Below are 20,496 nucleotides of genomic sequence, written 5' to 3' on the forward strand. Positions count from 1 at the left end.
CAAAAAATACTCGGTTTCTTAATTGCCATGACTAAGAGCGACATCTTATTCAATGCTTCTGCTGTGCGTGGAATGGAACTGAAGCTCAATGTTGTTTTGCTCAATTAACCACTTGAAATGATCGATTAGTGACTAAATCTTCCCTAGCTTTCCTGTCCTCACCAGCTTGTGGTGCTGTGGTTTAGGTGGTTAAAGCGCCTGTTTAGTAAAAAGGAGATCCTGAGTTCAAATTTCAGCAGTGTCTTCTTTTCATCTTCTCAGTATGAAGCTTCCTATCCTCATAGTGGGATAACATCAAATTGGCCTTTGTTAAGTCTCTATGATAGTGCAATAGTGGGAGTAAGAATCTGCTATAAGTGCTAAAGAGGAAGAAAGATGGAATCAAGCATGAAAAAAGTAAAACCAGTGGATTTTATTTTACTATTTTGAAATGCCTCCTCCTTACGTATCTGACTCTCTAAGCAAAGTTTGATAACAGCCTTCTTGAATGGTAGAAGATTTAAACTTTCATGTTTGAAGAATTCATTGCTTGGGCAGAAAATAAAACCTTGAGCTGGAAACTTAAAAGAATCAGAAAAGAAATAGGACAGATTGAATTCAAAGCCATGCATGCATAGCTCAATCTCTTAACTGCATTGTTAATGTATCATCTTAACTACACAGCCAACTTGCCTGCATGAACATGTAGAAACCAGACGATAGGACTATAGCAGCTTTCTTGAAAGAGAAAAGAATCAACTTTCATGCTTGAAGTATACACCATTTTGCCTAAAAATGAAAGCCAATCTTGTCAAAGGGAAAAAAGCAGATTATACCAACGAGGATGGGATTCGAACCCATGCATGCAGAGCACAATGGATTAGCAGTCCATCGCCTTAACCACTCGGCCACCTCGTCTACATGACCAAGTTTAAATTAGGAGGTAAGATCTCATGAGGATTTTAAGCTGTCAGGGTGTTTTTACTGAAGATTGTATAAAGGCTTTTGGCAATGTGGCCTCATCTCATCTCCTAGAGTATCTATTGTCTAAAGTTAGATTAGGACAAACCTTATCAGAAATGAACCAGTGCAAAGGGTTTTAATAGCAACTTATCAATCATTCCTAATTGTTTCTACTTTTCGCACTGCAGTGGCATTCTTTCAATCTGTCTTATGACTGGGAAGCAAAACAAGTCCCAATTTCCAGCTGTGATAAAAGATGGATCATTTAATTATGGAACTTCAAATCCCAAGCCCTTGTTCTCGATACAGCTTCTGTCGCATTCTGCAAATTTGTCATGGTCCTTTTCGAGAATTCTCTTCAAAAAATACTCGGTTTCTTAATTGCCATGACTGAGAGCGACATCTTATTCAATGCTCTGCTGTGCGTGGAATGGAACTGAAGCTCAATGTTGTTTTGCTCAATTAACCACTTGAAATTATCGATTAGTGACTAAATCTTCCCTGGCTTTCCCATCCTCACCAGCTTGTGAGGCGGTGGCTTAGTTGGTTAAAGCGCCTGTCTAGTAAACAGGAGATCCTGAGTTCAAATTTCAGCAGTGCCTTCTTTTTATCTTCTTAGTTTGAAGCTTTCTATACTCATAGTGGGATAACATCAAAATGGCCTTTGCTAAGTCTCTGTGATAGTGCAATATTGGGAGTAAGAATCTGCTATAAGTGCTAAAGAGGAAGAAAGATGGAATCAAGCATGAAAAAAGTAAAACCAGTGGATTTTATTTTACTATTTTGAAATGCCTCCTCCTTACGTATCTGACTCTCTAAGCAAAGTTTGATAGCAGCCTTCTTGAATGGTAGAAGATTTAAACTTTCATGTTTGAAGAATTCATTGCTTGGGCAGAAAATAAAACCTTGAGCTGGAAACTTAAAAGAATCAGAAAAGAAATAGGACAGATTGAGTTCAAAGCCATGCATGCATAGCTCAATCTCTTAACTGCTTTGTTAATGTATCATCTTAACTACACAGCCAACTTGCCTGCATGAACAAGTAGAAACCAGACGATAGGACTATAGCAGCTTTCTTGAAAGAGAAAAGAATTAACTTCATGCTTGAAGTATACACCATTTTGCCTAAAAATGAAAGCCAATCTTGTCAAAGGGAAAGAATCAGATTAGACCAACAAGGATAGGATTTGAACCCATGCATGCAGAGCACAATGGATTAGCAGTCAATTGCCTTAACCACTCGGCCACCTCGTCTACATGACGAAGTCTAAATTAGGAGGTAAGATCTCATGAGGATTTTAAGCTGTCAGGGTGTTTTTGCTGAAGATTGTATAAAGGCTTTTGGCAGTGTGGCCTGATCTCATCTCCTAGAGTATCTATTGTTTAAAGTTAGATTAGGACTAGAGATGAGCGTTGTTCTACGTGAGCTGTTCGCCAATCTCAAATTCGAGCTGTTTTGGGCGGTGTTCGAGCCGTTCGGCGAACACGAACAATTTTAGAAAAATTCGGCTGTTCGAGGTTATGTTCGATAACTGTTCGTGCACCAAAATCATAACTGGATTTTTTCTCAGTAATGATGAAAATTAATGTTAATACGCAGTTTTAGTGTACAGCGGGGTGGGGGGAGGGGCAGGGGATGGATCTCTGCAGGAACAATAAAGATCTCCATTTTTTTTTTCTCTTTCCCGCATTTGCAGTGGGGAGGTGCAATCTGTCAGCCTATCAGCAGCGCACGCACAGAGCGAAGTGCTTATTTTCACACAAGCAAGGGCATGCGTCATTGGCAGTGTATGTCACATGTCCTTGCCCTATAAGACCAAGCCATTTTCCCCGTCGCCACCATTTTCTCACTGCTGCAGCTGCGTGTTAGACGGCACCGCTGTTGCTGTGTGCGCTATACCTTGTTAATTTCAAGCCAATTTTCGCACAAATCTACAGATAGCTTGGGAGTAGGGAATAGTTGTGATTGCAGTCCTTTTAAGGACTAGGTTACAGCATTTCCTACGACTTTTATCAGGGAGGTCTGTGCTCTTAAATAGATAGATTGTGGGAGTAAAGACTAATTGTAATTGGAGTCCTTTTCAGGACTAGGTTACATCAGTTCCTATCAGTTTTTGCCAGGCAGGTCTGTGCCAGTGCTGTGCAAGTTTTTTTCACAGCATTTGGCTGAATCTAGCAAAGCTAATCCTTTTTGGCCTATTGCAGAGTGTGTTAGTCAGTGGAGTAGCCTATCTGTGTTGCAAGATATACCACCTGTGTAAAGAATACCAATTTTTTTACTGCACCTAGTGAAGTAAAATCTTTTGGGCATAGCATCATTCTATTAGTCCATCTATACTGACCTCCATCAGGTTGCAAACTGAATATAATTTTTTTCTGCATCTAGCTCTGAAAAAATATTTGGCCTTCTAGCAGTGTGTCGGACTTTCTCTATTAGTCCATCTATACTGACCTCCATCAGGTTGCAAATTAAAAATAATTTTTATCTGCATCTACAGTACCTCTGAAAAAATATTTGGGCTTCTAGCTGTGTGTGGGACTTGTTGTATTAGTCCATCTATACTGACCTCCATCAGGTTGCAAACTGAATATATTTTTTTCTGCATCTACCTCTGAAAAAATATTGGGCTTCTAGCTGTGTGTGGGACTTGTTGTATTAGTCCATCTATACTGACCTCCATCAGGTTGCAAACTGAATATATTTTTTTCTGCATCTACCTCTGAAAAAATATTTGGCCTTCTAGCAGTGTGTGGGACTTTCTCTGTTAGTCCATCTATACTGACCTCCATCAGGTTGCAAACTGAATATAATTTTTTTCTGCATCTAGCTCTGAAAAAATATTTGGCCTTCTAGCAGTGTGTCGGACTTTCTCTATTAGTCCATCTATACTGACCTCCATCAGGTTGCAAATTAAAAATAATTTTTATCTGCATCTACAGTACCTCTGAAAAAATATTTGGGCTTCTAGCTGTGTGTGGGACTTGTTGTATTAGTCCATCTATACTGACCTCCATCAGGTTGCAAACTGAATATATTTTTTTCTGCATCTACCTCTGAAAAAATATTGGGCTTCTAGCTGTGTGTGGGACTTGTTGTATTAGTCCATCTATACTGACCTCCATCAGGTTGCAAACTGAATATATTTTTTTCTGCATCTACATCTGAAAAAATATTGGGCTTCTAGCTGTGTGTGGGTCTTGTTCTATTAATCCATCTATACAGACCTCCATCAGGTTGCAAACTGAATATAATTTTTTTCTGCATCTAGCTCTGAAAAAATATTTGGCCTTCTAGCAGTGTGTGGGACTTTCTCTGTTAGTCCATCTATACTGACCTCCATCAGGTTGCAAACTGAATAGAATTTTTTTTTGTATCTAGCTCTGAAAAAATATTTGGCCTTCTAGCAGTGTGTCGGACTTTCTCTATTAGTCCATCTATACTGACCTCCATCAGCTTGCAAATTAAAAATAATTTTTATCTGCATCTACAGTACCTCTGAAAAAATATTTGGGCTTCTAGCTGTGTGTGGGACTTGTTGTATTAGTCCATCTATACTGACCTCCATCAGGTTGCAAACTGAATATATTTTTTCTGCATCTACCTCTGAAAAAATATTGGGCTTCTAGCTGTGTGTGGGACTTGTTGTATTAGTCCATCTATACTGACCTCCATCAGGTTGCAAATTGAATATAATTTTTTTCTGCATCTAACCCAGCCAATAGTTTTGGCCTAATACCACAGTTTGGCCACTCAGCTCTGCTCGGTTACCATCCATTGTTTTTTTGTGCAAACAACTCCAGAGTTGTGAATTAGTTATCCACCAAAATGAGTGGAAAAAGGCCTGCTGCTGGTGGAAAGGGGAATAGGCGTGTTGGGAAGGGGAAAAAAGGTTGTGTCCGTGGGGTAGGTGTTAAAGCAACAGTAACATCTGCAGAAGAAAGACCATCTTCCAGCCAAACTAAAATGTCTACTTCTTTTAGCGGACAATGTGATAAGATCCCTTTCTTACGGCCACGCCAATCGCTACAAATTCCAGATGAGGCACAAAAACAGCAGGTGCTTGAACGGATATCAAGTGCTCCTTTAAGTGGGCTCTCCTCCACATCAACTTCAACATCACAAATACTCCAGTCCTCAAAGGTGTCACCCCAATCGCACTTGCTTCCTCACAGCTCCCAAATCTCCAGCTGCCCGTCTGAGTATGAGGTAGAACAGATGGTTGAGTCTGCAGAGCTGTTTACTCATACTATAGCCTGGGAATCAGAGGTCGACTCCAGCGCTTCTGTGAATCCAGACGAGGAAATGATCTGCACTGATGCCCAGAATCTTTATGAGTCGGATCCAGGACCAGACGCAGAAGATTCTGACCATAATGTAGACAATCATTCCCAAACTGTAACTCCTGTTGGTAGAGACAATGAGGAAGACGATGATAAGACTCAAATACCTGATTGGAGCGACAACTTTAGTTTTTTGTCAGGGCAGGAACAGGTTGGCTCTGAGGACGACGGGCGTGATAACGCACAGGGTGATGATGATGAGGTTGGAGATCCCACTTACTGTCAACCCACAGTCAGCCAAGAGATGAGGTCAGCAGAGGAGGTGGAGGAAGAAGCTAGTGACGACGAGGTCAGGTTGCGCCTTCCTGGACAGAGACGTAGTACTGGAAGCACGTCAACAACTGCATCCTCAAACACAACTCTGCCTCTCACCACAAGTCGTGGTGGCTCTTCAGGTCGCATGGGTGCTAAGCCTTGCATAGCCTGGGCATTTTTTCAGATCGATAAAGATGACCCAACTCGTGTTATCTGTAACATTTGTCAGCAAAAGCTAAGTAGAGGCCAAAAAATACATAGTTTGAGTACTTCATGCATGAACCGGCATATGGACATGAAGCATAAGTTGCAGTGGGGAGCTCAGTGTGCTACAATGCGGCCTAGCCGGCCGGGCCAACCACCGTCTGCCATATCTTGTGCATCCGCGGCCTCTTCATCCTCTGTGACTGGGGGTACAGCAGTCACACCTGTTTTGGGGCGCAGACCTGCCACCTCTTTACCCGCAACAGCCAGCGTGATTGGCAGGTCATCATTTTCTTTGGAGGTGGGAACACCAGATGGTGTTGAGCGCTGTCCGACATCGATAGCACCACCTTTGGATCAAGGCAACCTAACATGTCTACCTGCATCTTCCTCACAGACCGGCAGTTTGCCGGGGGCCCCCTTATCAACCCCGTCTAAGCACAATAGCCAGCCCTCGGTCCCTCAGATGTGGACAAGTAAAAGACCATTTCCTCCTAGCCATGAGAAAGCTAAGAGGTTGAATTTCACCATCTGCAAGCTCTTGGCTACAGAAATGCTGCCTTTCCGCCTGGTGGACACAGAGGATTTTCGAGACCTTATGTCCGTCGCAGTGCCCCAGTACCAGATGCCCAGTCGGCACTACTTCTCAAAGAAAGGTGTGCCTGCGCTCCACCAGCATGTCGCACACAACATCACCGCTTCTTTGAGAAACTCTGTGTGTGACAGGGTGCATTTCACCACAGACACTTGGACGAGTAGGCTTGGACAGGGGCGTTACATGTCGCTGACTGGGCACTGGGTAACTATGGTGACAGCAGGACAAGGGGCTGCTGTCCAAGTCTTGCCATCCCCACGAGTTGTGCGTCAATCCTCTTTATGTCAAAGTTCCTCCACTGCTTCTGCCTCCTCAACCTCCTCTCGGTCTTCCACCTGCACCCAAAGCCTGTCTGGTCATGCCACAAGCTTTCTAACTGCGCAGAAGGGATCCTGCACACCTCCTTACTATGCTGGCAGTAGGGCTCAACGTCATCAGGCGGTTTTTACATTGAAATGTCTGGGAAATGTGAGTCACACAGCTGAGGAGTTGTGGTCAGCTCTGGAGAACCAATTTCATGAATGGTTGTCTCCACTGGACCTGAAACCAGGGAAGGCCGTGTGCAACAATCCTGCAAACCTGGGTGCGGCCCTTCGCCGGGGCAATGTCACACACGTGCCTTGTATGGCTCACGTGTTGAACCTGGTTGTCCAGCAATTTTTAGCCCACTATCCCAGACTAGATGGCCTTCTGCAGAGGGCACGGTCGCTGTGTGCTCACTTCCGCCATTCGCATCCCGCAGCTCAGCGACTTACATCTCTACAGAAGTCGTTGGGCCTGCCACTTCACCGGCTAAAATGCGATGTGCCTACCCGGCGGAATTCAACTCTGCACATGTTGCAGCGACTGTGGCAGCACCGACAAGCCCTAGTGTAATACGTTCTGACGTATAGCCTGGGCCAACGAGATTCAGAGGTGGGGCAAATCACGCTGGAGGAGTGGTCTCAGATCAGGGACCTATGCACCCTTCTGCACAGTTTTGAAATGGCGACGAAGATGTTTAGTGCTGACGATGCCATTATCAGCATGACTATTCCGGTGATTTACATGCTGGAGCACATGTTAAACAGAATTCGGAGTCAGGTGGTGGCACAAGAGGAGGTGGAGGAAGTAGAGGAGGAGGAGTTGTATGCGGAAGGGCTAACATCTGCAAGGTCCAGACGGTCGGCAGCACCAAGGCGGCAGGCATGTGAGGGTGGGGGAGATGGTTTTACCAGGGCGCATGGTAGCAGCCAAACTAGTGAGGAAGGTGCAGGAGCCCAGGAAGAAATGGAGGACGAACTGATGGAAGACTCATCAGATGAGGGAGACCTTGATCACATTTCTGTTGTGCGAGGTTGGGGGGAGAGGACAGAGGAAGGAAGCATGATTGTTACCTCGCCACCAACACAACAGGGACTTGGTGCTCCTGGATGCGCAACACACATGAGTGCCTTCTTGCTGCACTACCTGCAACATGACCCTCGAATTGTGAGAATTAGAAATAATCCTGACTACTGGGTTGCCACACTGTTAGATCCCCGGTACAAAAGTAAATTTGCAGAAATTATTCCTGCCATAGAAAGGGATGCACGCATGCAGGAGTATCAGCAGAGACTGTTGCAGAATCTTACATGTGCTTTTCCACAAAATACCAGTGGTGCATGTAGTGAATCTCACAGTTCCAACTTGCCAACCGTGGGACCGTCAAGTGTTCAGAACCACAGTATCTGCTGGTAACATCAATTTTGCGGAATCATTTCACCACTTTTTTAGCCCATCCTTTGCAAGGCCACAGGAGACAAGAAGTCTGACACATAGTCAACGCCTAGAGACGATGGTACAGGAGTATCTCCAAGTAAACATTGAAGCCACGACTGTGTCACTGGACCCTTGCTCTTTTTGGGCTTCCAATCTGGATAAATGGCCGGAGCTAACCACTTACGCCTTGGAGATCTTGTCATGCCCCGCAGCCAGCGTTCTGTCTGAACGTGTGTTCAGCGCTGCTGGTGGTGTGCTGACAGATAAGCGCACGCGGCTCTCCACTGATAATGTAGACAGACTCACGTTCATAAAGATGAACAAATCATGGATCCGAAACGACTTTTCTACCCCTGTGTCATCCTGGGGAGAGTAAAAGCTTGATGATTGGTTAAAATCACCCTACCAACCGTTGTAAGCTTTCAAATTACTAATCATGTTTATCTGTATCTTGACTGGAAAATAATTTGGGCTTTGTAGCAGTGTGCAGCACTGATCCTATTAGGCCATCTATACTAAAGCTTCACCAGATTTAAAATTAAAAATAATTTTTAGCTGCATCTAGCCCGGAAAATAATTTTGGGGCTCCGAGATGCGCAAGACACATAAGTGCCTTCTTGCTGCACTACCTGCAGCATGACCCTCATATTGTCAGAATTCGAAGTAATCATGACTACTGGGTTGCCACACTCTTAGATCCCCCAAACTTTTCGATCAACCTTTTCATTTTAATAAAGACCAAAAAAATGGTCATTTTTGAAATTATAAGCATTAGCAGGTTGTTAGAAACTGAAATCAAACAGTTTTCAACTCAAAACTTTATTCTAGGTGATGTTACATTTTCACATAGGACCCCTTGTTCGAAAGGAGCTTCTGAACTCTCTCGTCCATTGAATTTGTCAGGTTTTGGATGGTTTCTGCTTCAATTGATTTGCATGAGGACAGAATACCCTCCCAGAGCTGTTGCTTAGATGTGAACTGCCTCCCGCCATCATAGACACTCCTTTTAATGATGCTCCAAAGGTTCTGAATGGGGTACAGGTCAGGGGAGCATGGGGGTCACACCATAAGTTTGTCCCCTTTTATGCCCATATCAGCCAGAGATGCAGATGTTTTATGTGCAGCATGAGATGGTGCATTATCATGCAGAAAAATGATCTTGCTGTGAAATACACGGTTCTTCTTCTTGAACCATGGCAGGAAGTGCTGTTTGAGAAAATCCACATACATTATGGAGTTCATCTTTAGCACCTTCAGGGATCCTAAAGGGGCCGACAATCTCTCTCCCCATGATTCCAGCCCAAAACATTACTCCACCTCCTCCTTGTTGGCGCTGTAGCCGTGTTTGCGTGGGGTGTCCATCAACCAGCCATCCTCCACTCCATCCATCTGGACCATCGAGCGCTGCACGGCACTCATCCGTGAACAAAACTGTTTTGAAATCAGTCTTCATGTAATGTTTGGCCCACTGGAGCCGTTTCTGCTTGTGTGAAGTGGATAGAGGAGGTCGACAGGATGGCGTATGCACAGCTGCAAACCTCTGAAGGACCCTGCATCTTGTTGTTCGGGGGACGTTGGAGGCACAAGCAGCTTCAAAAACTTGTCTGCTGCTATGACAAGGCTTTTTTGCCGCTGCTCTTTCAACCTGACGTAATTGCCTGTAGGAAAGAGTCCTCAATTTGCCCTTATCAGCACGCACACGTGTGTACTGTGAATCAGCTACATACTTCTTGATTGCCAAGACACTTCATCCTGATCATCGCACAATGTTGATTGTAGTCATGCCTTGACCTAAACACTCCACAATTTGTTGCTTCTCAGCAGCCGACACATCCTTTTTCTTTCCCATTTTGGCAGAAAATGTAGGCTGCTTAATTATGTGAGAGAGCCTTCTTAAGTAGTCTTGCCTTTCATTGGACACACCTGCCAAACTAATTAGCACAGGTGTCTGCAATTGCTTACAGTGATATAAAGAGCCCTGACACACATCACCATCAATGAGTTTAACTGACAAACAAACAAATTCTTCCCTTATCACTCCTAAACACTTTTTGCATAATAATTTGGAACGCAGTGTACATGTGCTTTTCCACAAAACACCAGCGGTTCACGTAGTGAATCTTACAGTTCTAACTTGCCAACCGTTTTCTGTATGGAGTTGTTCAATAAAGGGCCCAAAATTAAGATAACATAGATGGGAGAGGTCTCTATGAATAGGAATTCCTAAGTATTTGATACCCTGTGAGGGCCAGGCAAAGGGAAAGTTGGACTGGATGGAATCCTATATGGATTTGGGGAGGGAGACATCGAGGGCCTCAGACTTCGCTGCATTGATTTTACAATTTGACCATGTAACAAAGTGATCTATTTCAGCCATAACAGCATGGATGGATATATGTGATTGAGTGATATATACTAGGACATCATCAGCAAATAGAGAGCACTTGTACTCGGTGCCTCCCACCTCAATCCACCTAATATTGGGGTTATGGCGTATTGATGAGAGCAGGTGCTCCGTCACTAGGATGTATAAGAGAGGGGACAGAGGACATCCCTGCCTTGTCCCATTGGTGATTGTGAAAGGTGATGAAAATGTTCTGACGCACCCCCTGGGCCTTGGGACACCCGGAGCCGGACCTTTTTTGGTGGATGCTGGTGGTTGTAGTCTTCGTGGCGGCGACCCGGTTCCGTGGCTCAGGGCGGTCAAACCAGTGGTGGAACTATTTATGTGGTTTTGATGTTTAAATGTACGACTACGCCACCCGTGGATTGCGGTCAGAGTGAACCGCCGCTACAGGGCAGACCGCTGAGGCTGGTGTTGTGGGTGCAGCAGAGCGTAGCATGACTCCCCATGGGAGGAGTATAGCCTCAGGGCAGTGTATGCGGAGGATGGGGGTGATGGTGCAGGGCAGCAGCAGTAACGACACGGAGTCAGTGATGCAGTTCAGGGCCTTTACTCACAGTTCTTATTATCCAGACCACGTCTGCAGGTAACGGCTGCCCACGTTGTACTGTGCTCACCAGGTGAGGGGCTCAGACAACTCCCAGATAACTTTGGAGCACTTCACAGGACCCCCTTTGTGTGTCCTTTGTCTGGCCTTTCTTAACAACACTTCTGTCCGGCTGCCTCGGGCCTCCTCTTGGTAAACTTGGCGCCAGTTTCCCTGACCCTATGTGGTGCCTTCCTAGCGGGTGTAGCGAGGGGCTGCGCCACATAAAATGTCAGAGCCTCCGGTTTCTAGCTGAGGGTCGTTTCCTGCCTCCACTAGTTCGGGGACCGGTCTCCCCCTTTGGCCTGACCCCTCCACGCAGGTGGATTCGGGCGTGCGGTGGCGACTCGCCCGTCCGCACCCCTGGGATCCCTTCATTCCTCGTTCCTGGAGCCTTCTCCGCTCCTCTTCCTTCCTTCTCCCTCTTGCAGGCCTGGGCCTCTGTTACTAGGCCCGCCTCCGGAGCAGAGCTCATGCAGAGCCCCTGCTCCCTGCCACTTCTGCTCAGACTTCTCTGCACTGAACTAAGATGGTGCCCACCTTTTATACTCCCTTCTCAATGCACCCAGGAACTGCTTCCTCCCTGCTCCTGCACTACAGGGTTCCCCTTCCTCAGTGTTCCCTCCCCCCACTCCAGCCAGGGACAGGGACTGTCGTGCCCATCTCAGGGGCATATTGGTCGCCCTGCCCCACGGCAATGTGGTGTAATGCATGCAGGTGTCGGGTCCTGATCCACACTCCATCCTTCCTTGAGAGTGAGATATCACACCTCTGGGTGAGGTGCAATACGTCTGTAGCAACCGAGCCCTCAGGGTGCTACAGTTCCATTTATCTTTAGCCTAGGTGACGTATTGTGATACAGGGCCGTGATTTTGGCTATAAAAGGGTCCCCTAGACCCCTACCCCAAGCTTTTTAAGAGAATCATATATGGCGTGCCAGGAGACTCTATGGAATGCTTTCTCAGCATCCAACGAGAGTATCTAATTACAAATTTTTAACTGCATCTAGCCCAGGAAATACTTTGTGCCTAGTAGCAGTGTCTGCTAGTCAGCAAATTATCCCGGCTGTTAAGCAAGCTACACCACCTGTAGTTTAGACACTTAATTTTTTCAAAGGAAATGCTTCGGGACCATGGGATACTTAGTGAAGAGCATCAGGAGGCACCCCAAGGCATAGGGGCTGGGACTGGCAGTAGGATGCCTTGCGGTGGACAGCCGAGCTCGATCCTTATAAAAGCTTTTTAACTGCAGCAGCTTTAGTGGACGCTACTGGAGCTGGAATTACGTGGCTGCTGGCATGAGACTTGCCCTCCAATAGATCCTTGTAAATGGATTTAAAGTGTATTCATTCAAATTAGAGAGACAATTTAAATTAAAAAGCTTAGAGCTGCCTCCACCACAGGGGGGCTCGCTCAACCCACCAGCGGACAGGCACCAGTATTGGGAGAGGGGGGCTGGCCATCAGGGTTCACCGCGGCTCTGGCACAAACCCGGCGACACGGAGGTGGCACGGGCAGGAGCGGACTGGCCGTGTCGGCTTCTCACTTTTTGGATTTTAGAAGGGCATGACATGCCTATATCTGTGTCTCCCCCTCCTTTTACTCCTCCACCTCTTTTATTTTCGCATGACTATATGTACTTGTCACTTTTCCATGTGTTAGTTATGTCTTCTGAGCAGTTTGTCAGCTTTTGGACACCTTTGAAGGTGTTTTCTATGTGTTTCTATGTGTTTTTGTTTGCCTGCCATTGGTTTTAACGGTGTTCGAAGGTGTTCGACGAACAGTTCGGCGAACACACAGGTGTTCGACGAACCGAACCGAACTCGAACACTACGGGGGTGGCTCAACACTAATTAGGACAAACCTTATCAGAAATGAACCAGTGCAAAGGGTTTTAATAGCAACTTATCAATCATTCCTAATTGTTTCTACTTTTGGCACTGCAGTGGCATTCTTTCAATCTGTCTATTCTGTCTCATGACTGGGAAGCAAAACAAGTCCCAATTTCCAGCTGTGATAAAAGATGGATCATTTAATTATGGAACTTCAAATCCCAAGCCCTTGTTCTCGATACAGCTTCTGTCGCATTCTGCAAATTTGTCATGGTCCTTTTCGAGAATGCTCTTCAAAAAATACTCGGTTTCTTAATTGCCATGACTGAGAGCGACATCTTATTCAATGCTTCTGCTGTGCGTGGAATGGAACTGAAGCTCAATGTTGTTTTGCTCAATTAACCACTTGAAATTATCGATTAGGAACTAAATCTTCCCTGGCTTTCCCGTCCTCATCAGCTTGTGGTGCTGTGGCTTAGTTGGTTAAAGCGCCTGTCTAGTAAACAGGAGATCCTGAGTTAGAATCTCTGCAGTGCTTTTTTTTCATCTTCTCAATATGAAGCTTTCTATCCTCATATTGGGACAACATCAAATTGGCCTTTGCTAAGTCTCTGTGATAGTGCAATAGTGGGAGTAAGAATCTGCTATAAGTGCTAAAGAGGAAGAAAGATGGAATCAAGCATGAAAAAAGTAAAACCAGTGGATTTTATTTCACTATTTTGAAATGCCTCCTCCTTACGTATCTGACTCTCTAAGCAAAGTTTGATAGCAGCCTTCTTGAATGGTAGAAGATTTAAACTTTCATGTTTGAAGAATTCATTGCTTGGGCAGAAAATAAAACCTTGAGCTGGAAACTTAAAAGAATCAGAAAAGAAATAGGACAGATTGAATTCAAAGCCATGCATGCATAGCTCAATCTCTTAACTGCATTGTTAATGTATCATCTTAACTACACAGCCAACTTGCCTGCATGAACATGTAGAAACCAGACGATAGGACTATAGCAGCTTTCTTGAAAGAGAAAAGAATCAACTTTCATGCTTGAAGTATACACCATTTTGCCTAAAAATGAAAGCCAATCTTGTCAAACGGAAAGAAGCAGATTATGACGACAAGGATGGGATTCGAACCCATGCATGCAGAGCACAATGGATTAGCAGTCCATCGCCTTAACCACTGGGCCACCTCAACTACATGACCAAGTTTAAATTAGGAGGTAAGATCTCATGAGGATTTTAAGCTGTCAGGGTGTTTTTACTGAAGATTGTATAAAGGCTTTTGGCAGTGTGGCCTCATCTCATCTCCTAGAGTATCTATTGTCTAAAGTTAGATTAGGACAAACCTTATCAGAAATGAACCAGTGCAAAGGGTTTTAATAGTAACTTATCAATCATTCCTAATTGTTTCTACTTTTGGCACTGCAGTGGCATTCTTTCAATCTGTCTATTCTGTCTCATGACTGGGAAGCAAAACAAGTACCAATTTCCAGCTGTGATAAAAGATGGATCATTTAATTATGGAACTTCAAATCCCAAGCCCTTGTCCTTGATACAGCTTCTGTCGCATTCTGCAAATTTGTCATGGTCCTTTTCGAGAATGCTCTTCAAAAATTACTCGGTTTCTTAATTGCCATGACTGAGAGCGACATCTTATTCAATGCTTCTGCTGTGCGTGGAATGGAACTGAAGCTCAATGTTGTTTTGCTCAATTAACCACTTGAAATTATCGATTAGTGACTAAATCTTCCCTGGCTTTCCCGTGCTCATCAGCTTGTGGTGCTGTGTCTTAGTTGGTTAAAGCGCCTGTCTAGTAAACAGGAGATCCTGAGTTCAAATTTCAGCAGTGCCTTCTTTTCATCTTCTCAGTATGAAGTTTTCTATCCTCATAGTGGGACAACATCAAATTGGCCTTTGCTAAGTCTCTGTGATAGTGCAATAGTGGGAGTAAGAATCTGCTATAAGTGCTGAAGAGGAAGAAAGATGGAATCAAGCATGAAAAAAGTATAACCAGTGGATTTTATTTTACTATTTTGAAATGCCTCCTCCTTACGTATCTGACTCTCTAAGCAAAGTTTGATAGGAGCCTTCTTGAATGGTAGAAGATTTAAACTTTCATGTTTGAAGAATTCATTGCTTGGGCAGAAAATAAAACCTTGAGCTGGAAACTTAAAAGAATCAGAAAAGAAATAGGACAGATTGAATTCAAAGCCATGCATGCATAACTCAATCTCTTAACTGCATTGTTAATGTATCATCTTAACTACACAGCCAACTTGCCTGCATGAACATGTAGAAACCAGACGATAGGACTATAGCAGCTTTCTTGAAAGAGAAAAGAATCAACTTTCATGCTTGAAGTATACACCATTTTGCCTAAAAATGAAAGCCAATCTTGTCAAAGGGAAAGAAGCAGATTATGACGAAAAGGATGGGATTTGAACCCATGCATGCAGAGCACAATGGAATAGCAGTCCATTGCCTTAACCACTCGGCCACCTCGTCTACATGACCAAGTTTAAATTAGGAGGTAAGATCTCATGAGGATTTTAAGCTGTCAGGGTGTTTTTACTGAAGATTGTATAAATGCTTTTGGCAGTGTGGCCTCATCTCATCTCCTAGAGTATCTATTGTCTAAAGTTAGATTAGGACAAACCTTATCAGAAATGAACCAGTGCAAAGGGTTTTAATAGCAACTTATCAATCATTCCTAATTGTTTCTACTTTTGGCACTGCAGTGGCATTCTTTCAATCTGTCTATTCTGTCTCATGACTGGGAAGCAAAACAAGTCCCAATTTCCAGCTGTGATAAAAGATGGATCATATAATTATGGAATTTCAAATCCCAAGCCCTTGTCCTTGATACAGCTACTGTCGCATTCTGCAAATTTGTCATGGTCCTTTTCGAGAATGCTCTTCAAAAATTACTCGGTTTCTTAATTGCCATGACTGAGAGCGACATCTTATTCAATGCTTCTGCTGTGCGTGGAATGGAACTGAAGCTCAATGTTGTTTTGCTCAATTAACCACTTGAAATTATCGATTAGTGACTAAATCTTCCCTGGCTTTCCCGTGCTCACCAGATTGTGATGCTGTGTCTTAGTTGGTTAAAGCGCCTGTCTAGTAAACAGGAGATCCTGAGTTCAAATTTCAGCAGTGCCTTCTTTTCATCTTCTCAGTATGAAGCTTTCTATCCTCATAGTGGGACAACATCAAATTGGCCTTTGCTAAGTCTCTGTGATAGTGCAATAGTGGGAGTAAGAATCTGCTATAAGTGCTAAAGAGGAAGAAAGATGGAATCAAGCATGAAAAAAGTAAATCCAGTGGATTTTATTTTACTATTTTGAAATGCCTCCTCCTTACGTATCTGACTCTCTAAGCAAAGTTTGATAGCAGCCTTCTTGAATGGTAGAAGATTTAAACTTTCATGTTTGAAGAATTCATTGCTTGGGCAGAAAATAAAACCTTGAGCTGGAAACTTAAAAGAATCAGAAAAGAAATAGGACAGATTGAATTCAAAGCCATGCATGCATAGCTCAATCTCTTAACTGCATTGTTAATGTATCATCTTAACTACACAGCCAACTTGCCTGCATGAACATGTAGAAACCAGACGATAGGACTATAGCAGCTTTCTTGAAAGAGAAAAGAATCAACTTTCATGCTTGAAGTATACACCATTTTGCCTAACAATGAAAGCCAATCTTGTCAAACGGAAAGAAGCAAATTATGACGACGAGGATGGGATTCAAACCCATGCATGCAGAGCACAATGGATTAGCAGTCCATCGCCTTAACCACTCAACCAACTCAACTACATGACCAAGTTTAAATTAGGAGGTAAGATCTCATGAGGATTTTAAGCTGTCAGGGTGTTTTTACTGAAGATTGTATAAAGGCTTTTGGCAGTGTGGCCTCATCTCATCTCCTAGAGTATCTATTGTCTAAAGTTAGATTAGCACAAACCTTATCAGAAATGAACCAGTGCAAAGGGTTTTAATAGCAACTTATCAATCATTCCTAATTGTTTCTACTTTTGGCACTGTAGTGGCATTCTTTCAATCTGTCTATTCTGTCTCATGACTGGGAAGCAAAACAAGTCCCAATTTCCAGCTGTGATAAAAGATGGATCATTTAATTATGGAACTTCAAATCCCAAGCCCTTGTCCTTGATACAGCTTCTGTCGCATTCTGCAAATTTGTCATGGTCCTTTTCGAGAATGCTCTTCAAAAATTACTCGGTTTCTTAATTGCCATGACTGAGAGCGACATCTTATTCAATGCTTCTGCTGTGCGTGGAATGGAACTGAAGCTCAATGTTGTTTTGCTCAATTAACCACTTGAAATTATCGATTAGTGACTAAATCTTCCCTGGCTTTCCCGTCCTCACCAGCTTGTGGTGCTGTGTTTTAGTTGGTTAAAGCGCCTGTCTAGTAAACAGGAGATCCTGAGTTCAAATTTCAGCAGTGCCTTCTTTTCATCTTCTCAGTATGAAGCTTTCTATCCTCATAGCGGGACAACATCAAATTGGCCTTTGCTAAGTCTCTGTGATAGTGCAATAGTGGGAGTAAGAATCTGCTATAAGTGCTAAAGAGGAAGAAAGATGGAATCAAGCATGAAAAAAGTAAAACCAGTGGATTTTATTTTACTATTTTGAAATGCCTCCTCCTTACGTATCTGACTCTCTAAGCAAAGTTTGATAGCAGCCTTCTTGAATGGTAGAAGATTTAAACTTTCATGTTTGAAGAATTCATTGCTTGGGCAGAAAATAAAACCTTGAGCTGGAAACTTAAAAGAATCAGAAAAGAAATAGGACAGATTGAATTCAAAGCCATTCATGCATAGCTTAATCTCTTAACTGCATTGTTAATGTATCATCTTAACTACACAGCCAACTTGCCTGCATGAACATGTAGAAACCAGACGATAGAACTATAGCAGCTTTCTTGAAAGAGAAAAGAATCAACTTTCATGCTTGAAGTATACACCATTTTGCCTAAAAATGAAAGCCAATCTTGACAAACAGAAAGAAGCAGATTATGACGACGAGGATGGGATTTGAACCCATGCATGCAGAGCAGAATGGATAAGCAGTCCATCGCCTTAACCACTCGGCCACCTCGTCTACAAGACCAAGTTTAAATTAGGAGGTAAGATCTCATGAGGATTTTAAGCTGTCAGGGTGTTTTTACTGAAGATTGTATAAAGGCTTTTGGCAGTGTGGCCTCATCTCATCTCCTAGAGTATCTATTGTCTAATTTTACATTAGGACAAACCTTATCAGAAATGAACCAGTGCAAAGGGTTTTAATAGCAACTTATCAATCATTCCTAATTGTTTCTACTTTTGTCACTGCAGTGGCATTCTTTCAATCTGTCTATTCTGTCTCATGACTGGGAAGCAAAACAAGTCCCAATTTCCAGCTGTGATAAAAGATGAATCATTTAATTATGGAACTTCAAATCCCAAGCCCTTGTCCTTGATACAGCTTCTGTCGCATTCTGCAAATTTGTCATGGTCCTTTTCGAGAATGCTCTTCAAAACTTACTCGGTTTCTTAATTGCCATGACTGAGAGCGACATCTTATTCAATGCTTCTGCTGTGCGTGGAATGGAACTGAAGCTCAATGTTGTTTTGCTCAATTAGCCACTTGAAATTATCGATTAGTGACTAAATCTTCCCTGGCTTTCCCGTGCTCACCTGCTTGTGGTGCTGTGTCTTAGTTGGTTAAAGCGCCTGTCTAGTAAACAGGAGATCCTGAGTTCAAATTTCAGCAGTGCCTTCTTTTCATCTTCTCAGTATGAAGCTTTCTATCCTCATAGTGGGACAACATCAAATTGGCCTTTGCTAAGTCTCTGTGATAGTGCAATAGTGGGAGTAAGAATCTGCTATAAGTGCTAAAGAGGAAGAAAGATGGAATCAAGCATGAAAAAAGTAAAACCAGTGGATTTTATTTTACTATTTTGAAATGCCTCCTCCTTACGTATCTGACTCTCTAAGCAAAGTTTGATAGCAGCCTTCTTGAATGGTAGAAGATTTAAACTTTCATGTTTGAAGAATTCATTGCTTGGGCAGAAAATAAAACCTTGAGCTGGAAACTTAAAAGAATCAGAAAAGAAATAGGACAGATTGAATTCAAAGCCATGCATGCATAGCTCAATCTCTTAACTGCATTGTTAATGTATCATCTTAACTACACAGCCAACTTGCCTGCATGAACATGTAGAAACCAGACGATAGGACTATAGCAGCTTTCTTGAAAGAGAAAAGACTCAACTTTCATGCTTGAAGTATACACCATTTTGCCTAAAAATGAAAGCCAATCTTGTCAAACAGAAAGAAGCAGATTATGACGACGAGGATGGGATTCGAACCCATGCATGCAGAGCACAATGGATTAGCAGTCCATCGCCTTAACCACTCGGCCACCTCGTCTACATGACCAAGTTTAAATTAGGAGGTAAGATCTCATGAGGATTTTAAGCTGTCAGGGTGTTTTTACTGAAGATTGTATAAAGGCTTTTGGCAGTGTGGCCTCATCTCCTAGAGTATCTATTGTCTAAAGTTAGATTAGGACAAACCTTATCAGAAATGAACCAGTGCAAAGGGTTTTAATAGCAACTTATCAATCATTCCTAATTGTTTCTACTTTTGGCACTGCAGTGGCATTCTTTCAATCTGTCTATTCTGTCTCATGACTGGGAAGCAAAACAAGTCCCAATTTCCAGCTGTGATAAAAGATGGATCATTTAATTATGGAACTTCAAATCCCAAGCCCTTGTCCTTGATACAGCTTCTGTCGCATTCTGCAAATTTGTCATGGTCCTTTTCGAGAATGCTCTTCAAAAATTACTCGGTTTCTTAATTGCCATGACTGAGAGCGACATCTTATTCAATGCTTCTGCTGTGCGTGGAATGGAACTGAAGCTCAATGTTGTTTTGCTCAATTAACCACTTGAAATTATCGATTAGTGACTAAATCTTCCCTGGCTTTCCCGTCCTCACCAGCTTGTGGTGCTGTGTCTTAGTTGGTTAAAGCGCCTGTCTAGTAAACAGTAGATCCTGAGTTCAATTTTCAGCAGTGCCTTCTTTTCATCTTCTCAGTATGAAGCTTTCTATCCTCATAGCGGGACAACATCAAATTGGCCTTTGCTAAGTCTCTGTGATAGTGCAATAGTGGGAGTAAGAATCTGCTATAAGTGCTAAAGAGGAAGAAAGATGGAATCAAGCATGAAAAAAGTAAAACCAGTGGATTTTAATTTACTATTTTGAAATGCCTCCTCCTTACGTATCTGACTCTCTAAGCAAAGTTTGATAGCAGCCTTCTTGAATGGTAGAAGATTTAAACTTACATGTTTGAAGAATTCATTGCTTGGGCAGAAAATAAAACCTTGAGCTGGAAACTTAAAAGAATCAGAAAAGAAATAGGACAGATTGAATTCAAAGCCATGCATGCATAGCTCAATCTCTTAACTGCATTGTTAATGTATCATCTTAACTACACAGCCAACTTGCCTGCATGAACATGTAGAAACCAGACGATAGGACTATAGCAGCTTTCTTGAAAGAGAAAAGAATCAACTTTCATGCTTGAAGTATACA

The 20,496-nt window shown here is 43.1% G+C and overlaps 8 non-coding genes across 8 annotated transcripts; 3 read left to right on the top strand and 5 right to left on the bottom strand.

Moving 5' to 3' along the window:
* Positions 1-815: 815 nt before the first annotated feature.
* Positions 816-897, bottom strand: TRNAS-GCU (transfer RNA serine (anticodon GCU)). Its single transcript has one exon. It is a non-coding gene; the product is annotated as a tRNA-Ser (tRNA).
* A 12,465-nt stretch (positions 898-13,362) lies between these two features.
* Positions 13,363-13,436, top strand: TRNAT-AGU (transfer RNA threonine (anticodon AGU)). The gene has a single exon. It is a non-coding gene; the product is annotated as a tRNA-Thr (tRNA).
* Positions 13,437-14,007: 571 nt separating this feature from the next.
* On the bottom strand, positions 14,008-14,089 carry TRNAS-GCU (transfer RNA serine (anticodon GCU)). Its single transcript has one exon. It is a non-coding gene; the product is annotated as a tRNA-Ser (tRNA).
* A 583-nt stretch (positions 14,090-14,672) lies between these two features.
* Positions 14,673-14,746, top strand: TRNAT-AGU (transfer RNA threonine (anticodon AGU)). The gene has a single exon. It is a non-coding gene; the product is annotated as a tRNA-Thr (tRNA).
* Positions 14,747-15,314: 568 nt separating this feature from the next.
* On the bottom strand, positions 15,315-15,399 carry TRNAS-GCU (transfer RNA serine (anticodon GCU)). The gene has a single exon. It is a non-coding gene; the product is annotated as a tRNA-Ser (tRNA).
* A 2,538-nt stretch (positions 15,400-17,937) lies between these two features.
* On the bottom strand, positions 17,938-18,019 carry TRNAS-GCU (transfer RNA serine (anticodon GCU)). The gene has a single exon. It is a non-coding gene; the product is annotated as a tRNA-Ser (tRNA).
* Positions 18,020-18,602: 583 nt separating this feature from the next.
* Positions 18,603-18,676, top strand: TRNAT-AGU (transfer RNA threonine (anticodon AGU)). Its single transcript has one exon. It is a non-coding gene; the product is annotated as a tRNA-Thr (tRNA).
* A 571-nt stretch (positions 18,677-19,247) lies between these two features.
* TRNAS-GCU (transfer RNA serine (anticodon GCU)) lies at positions 19,248-19,329 on the bottom strand. Its single transcript has one exon. It is a non-coding gene; the product is annotated as a tRNA-Ser (tRNA).
* Between the last annotated feature and the right edge of the window lie 1,167 nt (positions 19,330-20,496).

This window comes from Phyllobates terribilis, unplaced genomic scaffold (assembly GCF_046119375.1).
Source record: "Phyllobates terribilis strain yellow unplaced genomic scaffold, ASM4611937v1 Scaffold_9__5_contigs__length_417890890, whole genome shotgun sequence".
Lineage (NCBI taxonomy): Eukaryota > Metazoa > Chordata > Amphibia > Anura > Dendrobatidae > Phyllobates > Phyllobates terribilis.